A 7,965-nucleotide genomic window follows, 5' to 3' on the forward strand; every position below is an offset into this window, starting at 1 on the left:
TCCCAGACAAGCTTATAGAAATTGTTTTTGTCGCTCAAGTGAACCACTAGGAGTTCTGTGTGATGCTACGTCCATTAAACACAGGGAAGGGAGGGTGTGTGCGAGGAACCGATCACTCTGCTCCATTGCTCTCCAAGTACAGAGTGTCCACTCAATTACAACTATTAGAGTTCTGTAATTTACGGATACTAGGAAGTAGAGGTGACCAAAATTATTTTACAACAACAGTGAGAAAATATGGCTTTCTCAATTTGTAAGGATTTCTGATTTTGATTCCACATCATTTGATGTGGACTCATTTGCACATCAGGAAAATATTTTGGAAAATCTGTTTTCGGCCATGGCGGAGTTGCCTCGGTTGGACAAACCCTCCTGCTAATAACAATGATAAACTCTATATCAAATATGAAGAACAATAGTGTGAAGGCAGCAGCAGCAAGTAGAAGCGGACAGAAGCTGGAAGGACACAATCGTTGAAATAAAGGAAGCAAACCAGCGGATACCATTTAGCCACATTCATCTGACTTCTCCGCGACAGCACATCCCAGCCCCCTCAGGGCTCGTGACACTAGGGTCAAGCAAAATGTGGCGATTTTACCAAGATAAAGAGAGAGAATTTGGAGGTTGATGCTACCAGAGGGCTGGAAACTGAAGAGAAAATCCCAGAAGGGAGGGATGCACCAGACTGGACCTCTCAACTGAGTTTGCGCAAAGACATTTCACAGTCTTGGCTGGCTCTTAGCTACACGTGTGTGCCTCTTAACTACACCCCCCCACCCCCGCACCCAGAAATCAGCAGCTGGAAAGCTGAATAGCTGAGGAGGTCCCGGGCTGCCCAGTGCTGGAGACAGTTTGGAGTTCGATTTCCATCGAGTGCGAAGGGCTTGAGAGACACTGTGGCTTTCCCAGAAGGGACACCCCTGGGGGTATTGGTCACATTTCAGGCTAAGAGTCTTCTGTGTCCTTTTCTGTGATGCTCCCTGAGGTGCAGCCACAAGAGGACATGCAGGAGAGATTCAGGAAAGAACAAGTTTTCTATGCTCGTGGGTCCCAGAAATGGGAGGCACAATGCCATGCGGGCCACATGAGGAAGCACCAGAATCATCAGGAGTAAGGAGAAAGTGGAAATCGAGACCTTTACTGGGATTTCTGTAGGAAAGACAGGCAAGATGGCAGGGCAGACAGCCTAGGACTGGCCTGGTTGAATAATTCCATCAGGCCCTAAGCTGTAGGGTATGTCCCTGGCTCTGAAACGAAGACAGAAGAATACTGCCTCCCGGGTGCAGGGGCCAGATAGGGGAGTTCTGGCTCCAGACTGGTTAGTTTGCAGATCAGAGGCATGCTTCCCGATGAGCTTTTTGGCATCTTAACAATTGGCTGGCCCCGGAAGGGGCAGTCTCTCCCCAGATAGAAAAGTTTTAAATATGTCATAATATATGAAAACTTTTAAATATGCATGATACAGGAGAGTATACTCTGGAGCAAAGAAGAAAACCGAAGCAGACCTGTTTGGTTTTTTTTTAAGTTTATTTAGTTTTGAGAGAGAGAGTGTGTGCGGCAGAGAGAGAGGGAGACAGAGAATCCCAAGCAGGCTCTGCACTGTCAGCGCAGAGCCTGACATGGGGCTCAAACTCAGGAAACATGAGATCATGACCTGAGCCTGAGTCAAAAGTAAAATGCTTAACCAACTGAGCCTCCCAGGCAACCCAAAGCAGAGCTGTCTTAACAAAGATTAAAGCCAGCCTTCCAAAGGATCAAAGTAATCTGCCACAAATTTAACTGCCTACCAGAATAATAAGCAAATGTCTGCTCTTTATAGAGAAAGGTAACACAATCCAGAGTTTCTACAGTGTGTCATCCACAATGTCAAGTATACAGTGAAAAACCACTAGATATGCCAAGAAATATGAGACATAATCAAGAAAAAAGTGAATAGAAGCAGACCAACAGATGACCTAGATGTTGGAATTAGCAGATAAAGACTTTAAAACTTTAAGACTTTTTATAAATATAGAAAACAATTTATGAAAAAAAATGTGAAAAGATGGACAGAACAGGTGAGTAGATGAAAATTCTCACCAGAGAAATGGGAACTATAAAAAAATTAATAGAAGGAAAATTCTGGAAGTAAAAATAATACAATATCTGAAATGAAAAATTCGATAGACTTAACAGCATAATGGATACAGAAGAGAAAGGATCAGCTAATTTGAAGATACTTTGTTAGAAATTATCCAAATTAGAGAGGAAAGAATGGAAAATAAAAGAATGTCCAAGATGTGTGGAACTATAAATTGGTTAAAAATACATGTTAATGGAGCTTAGGACTCTAAGGAATTGAAGGAATGGGGCAAAATAAAGAGAGGTAATAAAGTATAGAACTGTCTCTTCTATATTTAAAGAGATAACGGACAAGATTTTCTTTAATTGATGAAAGACACAAACTCACAGATCTGAGAAATTCAGTGAATCCCAGTCAGAAAAAACACAATCCACTCCTAGACATATGATAGTTAGATTACCAAAAAGAGTAAAACTTAAATATAGCTAGAGAAAAACTGCACATTACATTCAGGGGAATAACTCTATAATGACAGCTGAAAAAAAAAATGATAGCTGATTTCTCATCAGAAACAATGAAAGCTGGGGCACCTGGATGGCTCAGTCGGTTAAGCATCCAACTTTGGCTCGGGTATGATCTCATGGTTCGTGGGTTCAAGCCCTGCATCAGGCTCTGTGCTGACAGCTCAGAGCCTGGAGCCTGCTTCGGATTCTGTGTCTCCCTCTCCTTCACTCACACTGTCTCTCTCTCTCAAAAATAAATAAACATTAAAAAGTTTTATTAAAAAAAAGAAACAATGAAAGCCATAAGACAATGTAATAGTATCTTTGAAATTCTAAAATTACTTACAAATTAAAAAAAAAACACACACACCAAAAACCTTGCAACCTAAATTCTATACCCAGTGGAAATATTCTTCAAAATAAAGGAAAAATAAAGACATTTTAGAAGAAAAAAGATCTCACAACATTTTGCACCAATAGGCCTGCACTATAAGAAATGCTAAGGAAGTTCTTAAGGTTTAAGGGAAAGCATCCAAGATGGAACCTGGATCTGCAAGAGGTACCGGAAATTCAATATACAGGTAAATTTAAAATATTATTTTTTCATAAATTTAAAAAATCTGTTTAAAAGAATAGTAATTGGGGGGGGGGAACGCCTGAGTGGCTCAGTGGTTGAGCATTCGACTTCGGCTCAGGCCATGATCTCATGGTTCATGGGTTTGAGCCCCAAGTCGGGCTCTGTGCTGACAGCTCAGAGCCTGGAATCTGCTTCGGATTCTGTGTCTCCCTCCTCTCTCTGCCCCTCCCCTGCTTGTGCTCTGTCTCTGTCTCTGTCTCTCTCTTTCGAAAATAAATAAATAAATGTTAAAAAAAAAAAAAAAAGAATAGTAATGGGAGTGGCTCCGTTACCTTGGAGAGGTGAAGTACTGGGAGATCCTTTGGCCACGCTGTGGGCCGGAGATGGAAACAACATAAACATTAAACAGTAAAGCTGCCTTAAGTTGCTGGGAATTTCAGGAATACAGACCCTTCTGAAGCTGTTCCAAATTTTGAAGAGACGTTTGCCAGTACATTCACAGAAGATGGCAAAGAGTACCATGAATACCTGAAGAGCCCTCCTGGGTCTCCTTCCAATTGTTGAGGAGTAGAACAGCCGAGCTGCTGGGAGCCAGAGACACAGAGGTAATCAGTTGCAAGGTAATAGACTGTTTAGAGGTCAAACCGGTGGGGGTGGCAAACTGACACTCGATCCAATCAGCGGCATGGACAATCCTGGGGTAACAGTTACCTGCAGTATAGACATGAAACTTACTACCCCCATGGATATGGACACTGTGGTTACAACCAGCCAGCTCCCTATGGTTACTGCTGGTGGAAACGTCAACAGCTTTTAGTAAAACCGTTTACTCTGTGTATCTTCTGTTGGTCATAGTTTTATATCTGATTTCAGAGAGTGGATTATTAACTTTTTAGAACCTGTGACTTTTTTTTTTTAATGAGATCTTACCAGAGATGTGATGGTTGCTGGCAATAAGTACTCCCCTAAAAAGGTTGTGGATTATACTGCCTGACTTCTACTGCAGATTCTTCTTTGTTTCATGACTTAACGGTGCGTTCCACTTGCTATCTGTTTTCCTTGTTTGACCTCCAAGAGTTCTTTGTTTTACACAGAAATAATTTTAAAGTAGAAAATGCTTGATTTTACTCTGTGAGATAAAGAAGTATCCATTTACTTGGATGTGCTCGTTCCTAAATTTTTACAGAGGTTGGTACAGTCAACTCGTGAATGCACAATTGTGCTTTCTTGCACTGTGTTGTAGGTGACCTCAGAAGTTGAAAAGTAAAACGATGGTCGATACTTCTTTTGGCTCTTGTTGTTATGACCGTGGTATTTTGTAATTACTCCAGGTACGAGTCAGCTCCACAATCGTTTTGGTCTCAAAGAGGGATGTCAAGAATAAAGCTGTAAATAAGGAAGGAACTCTTCTCAGTTTCAGTGTCTTGATCTAGTGGTGGGTGAGATTAGGGCACACGACCATTTCACACAAACTGTAAGGCTTTTTGCTAACTTAAACATAGCCTATCAAAACTCACATGTTATACAAAAGTTTAACTCTGTAAATGTTCCCCTTTCCTTTTCAATGGTATGTACGTGACGCTGCATTCTGACTACTTTTATGGTATTTAACGTGGGTCGATCGAACGGTGTTATAGGCACTTCCAAATGTGCCCCTTGCTTGCTGCTCCCTCTTGTATAAATATAGTGACGCTGTAATTTCCTTTTATGCTGATCATTTTGTTTCAGGCCATTTTAATGGCTTTATTCAAATAAAATACTACAAGATTTTTTAAAAATAAAGAAATAGTGATGATGATGATGATAATGGTGATGATGGCATATTGGGGGGTTATGATGCACATAAAAGTAAAACAACAACAACGCGATGTGCTAAGGAATAAACGAATATTATATTGTTTCTTACGATGAATATGAAGTTTTAGAACATTAACTTACGGTAGACTGTGATAAACTGAAGGTGTGTATTGTAATCACTAGAATTACCATTAAAAGATATTTTTAAAAAAGACACAGCTAAAAAGCCAATAGAAACAATAAATGAAATACCAACAATTACTTATTGATGGAAAGAAGGGAGGAAAGAAAGAATAAAGAACAAATGGAAACAAAGAGCAAGATGGCAGACTTAACCCCAGCTTTGTCAGGAATTACATTAGCTAGAAATAGTCTGAATATTCGAATAGAATCATTAGACTGGGAGAAAAACAAATCTAACTATCTTCTATCTACATCAGCATGTTTTAAACTTAAAGACATAGATAGATTGAAAGTAAAAGGACAGAAAAAGACCCACCGTGCAAAATCTAATTTCAAGAGAGCTAATGTGGCTGGCTATAGTAATATCAGAAAATGCTATAAAATTTCATAAATTTATATGAAGTTCATAGACATGCAAAAGGAATACACTTTAGAGAGGAATGGAGGTGCAAATTACTTTTTTCCCAGGTATTTTGCAACTGTATAATAGAAGCAATTTACCCTTTTAGAAAAGGAATAGTTCTGCATAATGGTTGAAGTAAACTAAGTATTCAGATTTGGGTTTAAGTGTCAAAATGTATGACACGTGTCTTTAAAACCATGAAAGGAAATGTTTTAGGGGAAGCAATTTTCTCAAAAGGAAATTTGAAATTTGATATCTATCTTTATCGTGTAATTTTTGCAATATTACACCCCAAAAAGGACTTCTTTAATTAAGCTGAATTAAGTATAACTTTGTTTTGAAAACTTTTGAAAGATATGTTAAAACCCCTCGAAATAATTGAAGTGATATTCTCAGGTGTTACAAAACTAGGAATGGGAAATATTTTTTAGTAAGTACATTTAGGCAGGTAACCGCACCTGTTCTAGAATATACCAAATTTAATTATGTAGAAAGGTATATTCACCCCATCCTTGGAATTTATTTTAAAAGGCAAGGATTTAAAAAATTAAGTTATCAAATTACCATGATACCCAAACCAGACACAGACATTGCAAGAAAGCCATAGACCACCATCCCTTATGAATATTGATGCAAAACTCCTCAACAAAATACTAGCACACTGAATTCACCCCATATTAGAAAGATCACACACCATTACCAAGAAGCATTTATTCCTGGATTGCAAGAATGGTTCAACGTATGAAGATTAATCAGTGGAATATGATACATTAATAGAATGGAAGTGAAAAAAACATATAATCATCTTAATGGATGCAGAAAAAGAATTTAAGAAAATTCAATGCCCTTTCATGATGGAAACACTCAATAAACTGGGAATAGAAGGAAACTTTCTTAACGTGACCCATATGTGAACAATCTGCAACTAAAATCGTACTCCATGGTTACAGAGCGAAAACTTTAAAGTCAACACCCATTCATGACAAATACTCTCAACAAAGTATAGACGGAATATAATAAAGGCCATGTATGACAACCCCACAGCTAACATCATCCTCAGTGGTGAAAAGCTGAGAGCTTCTCCCCTGAGCTCAGGAACAAGACAGGGATGTCCACTTTCACCACTTTTATTCAATGTGGTAGTGGAAATCCCAGCCACGGCAGTCAGACGAGATGGAGAAATTAAGGCATTCACATCAGCAAGGAAGGAGCAAAACTTTCACTCTTTGCAGATGATACGATACTCCATATTGAAAACCCTAAAGACTCCACCAAAAAACTATTAGAACTGATAAGTGAATTCATCAAAGTTGCAGGATTTTTTTTCCCTACGATATTCCCTATGCTATGTACTTTTCATCCCCTGACTTACTTATTTTATAAGTGGACGTTCGCACCTCTTAATCTCCTTCACCTAGTTCGTCTATTTCCTAACTCTCTCTTCTCTGGCAGACCCCTGTTTGTTCTCTGTATTTATGAGCTTCTTTCTGTTTTTCGTTTTGTCTTGTTTTGTTTTTTAGATTCCAGATATAAGTGGAATCATAGGGTATTTTTCCTTCTCTGTCTGACTTACTTCACTTAGCCTAACAACCTCTAGGTCTATCCATGTTGTTTCTAATGGCAAGATTTTATTCTTTTTCATGGCTGTGTAGTATTCCATTGTGTGGGCTTCTGATTTGCTCACTTCTGTGCCCCAGAGCCTACAGCAGTGCCCAGCATGTTAGTATGAAATAAACACGTGTTGAATGGATGCGTCTCAGTTGGAAACTTTAGCTCTGAGCCACCTGCCATCCATCCTTGGGGCTACGTGGTGCAAGTCTGGAATGGAAATCCTGTTCCATGACCCCAAAGGAGCCAGCCCTGACACCAAGAGCCTGGGACAGAAATAGGGCCACCACAGCTCATCTGATGGCTGGGCTATAAATGGAACAGGAACTTGAATGACTCCGATGATTTTAATAAACCAGAGACTCCTCCAATACTTGGGAACAGGAAGCCTTATGGTCCAATGAGACCCCACGGGGCCCTGGCCTCATTCCACAGGAGAGGACGAGCCCCCTCTCTGGAGTATCTTAAGGTGGAAAAGTGTTGGCATAGTTATGAACAGACATGGATTCCAGCTGTGGTTTGCCATTAACTAGCTGTGTCAAGTCTCATACCATCTCTGGGCTTGAGGTCTGTCCCAATGCGAAGATGGAAACTGGCTAAATAACAATATGTAACTGATTAGTTCATGAACTCGACCAACATGTGTTGGGAGGGGGCTGTGCCAGCAACAAGTCTGTAGCAGGGCTACAAGGAGGCCCCTGTCCTCGGTGACTGCCTTGTGGGAGGCCCGCAGCCTGGACTGCTTTCTGAAGACAGTAGTGTTCACAGTGACAGACTTGATCTGAGGTCATGAAAGATCCAATTTAGGAATGGGGGCAAGGCCAGAGGAGTA

At 40.0% G+C, this 7,965-nt stretch overlaps 1 pseudogene; it reads left to right on the forward strand.

The window, feature by feature from the left end:
* The first annotated feature begins 340 nt into the window (after positions 1–340).
* Positions 341–3,997, forward strand: LOC124501211 (RNA guanine-N7 methyltransferase activating subunit-like; annotated as a pseudogene).
* The last annotated feature ends 3,968 nt before the right edge of the window (positions 3,998–7,965 follow it).

The sequence above is a fragment of the Lynx rufus genome, unplaced genomic scaffold (genome assembly GCF_022079265.1).
Source record: "Lynx rufus isolate CCGP_SWC_20201006 ecotype Redwood Valley unplaced genomic scaffold, mLynRuf1.p SCAF_7, whole genome shotgun sequence".
In the NCBI taxonomy this organism is placed as follows: domain Eukaryota; kingdom Metazoa; phylum Chordata; class Mammalia; order Carnivora; family Felidae; genus Lynx; species Lynx rufus.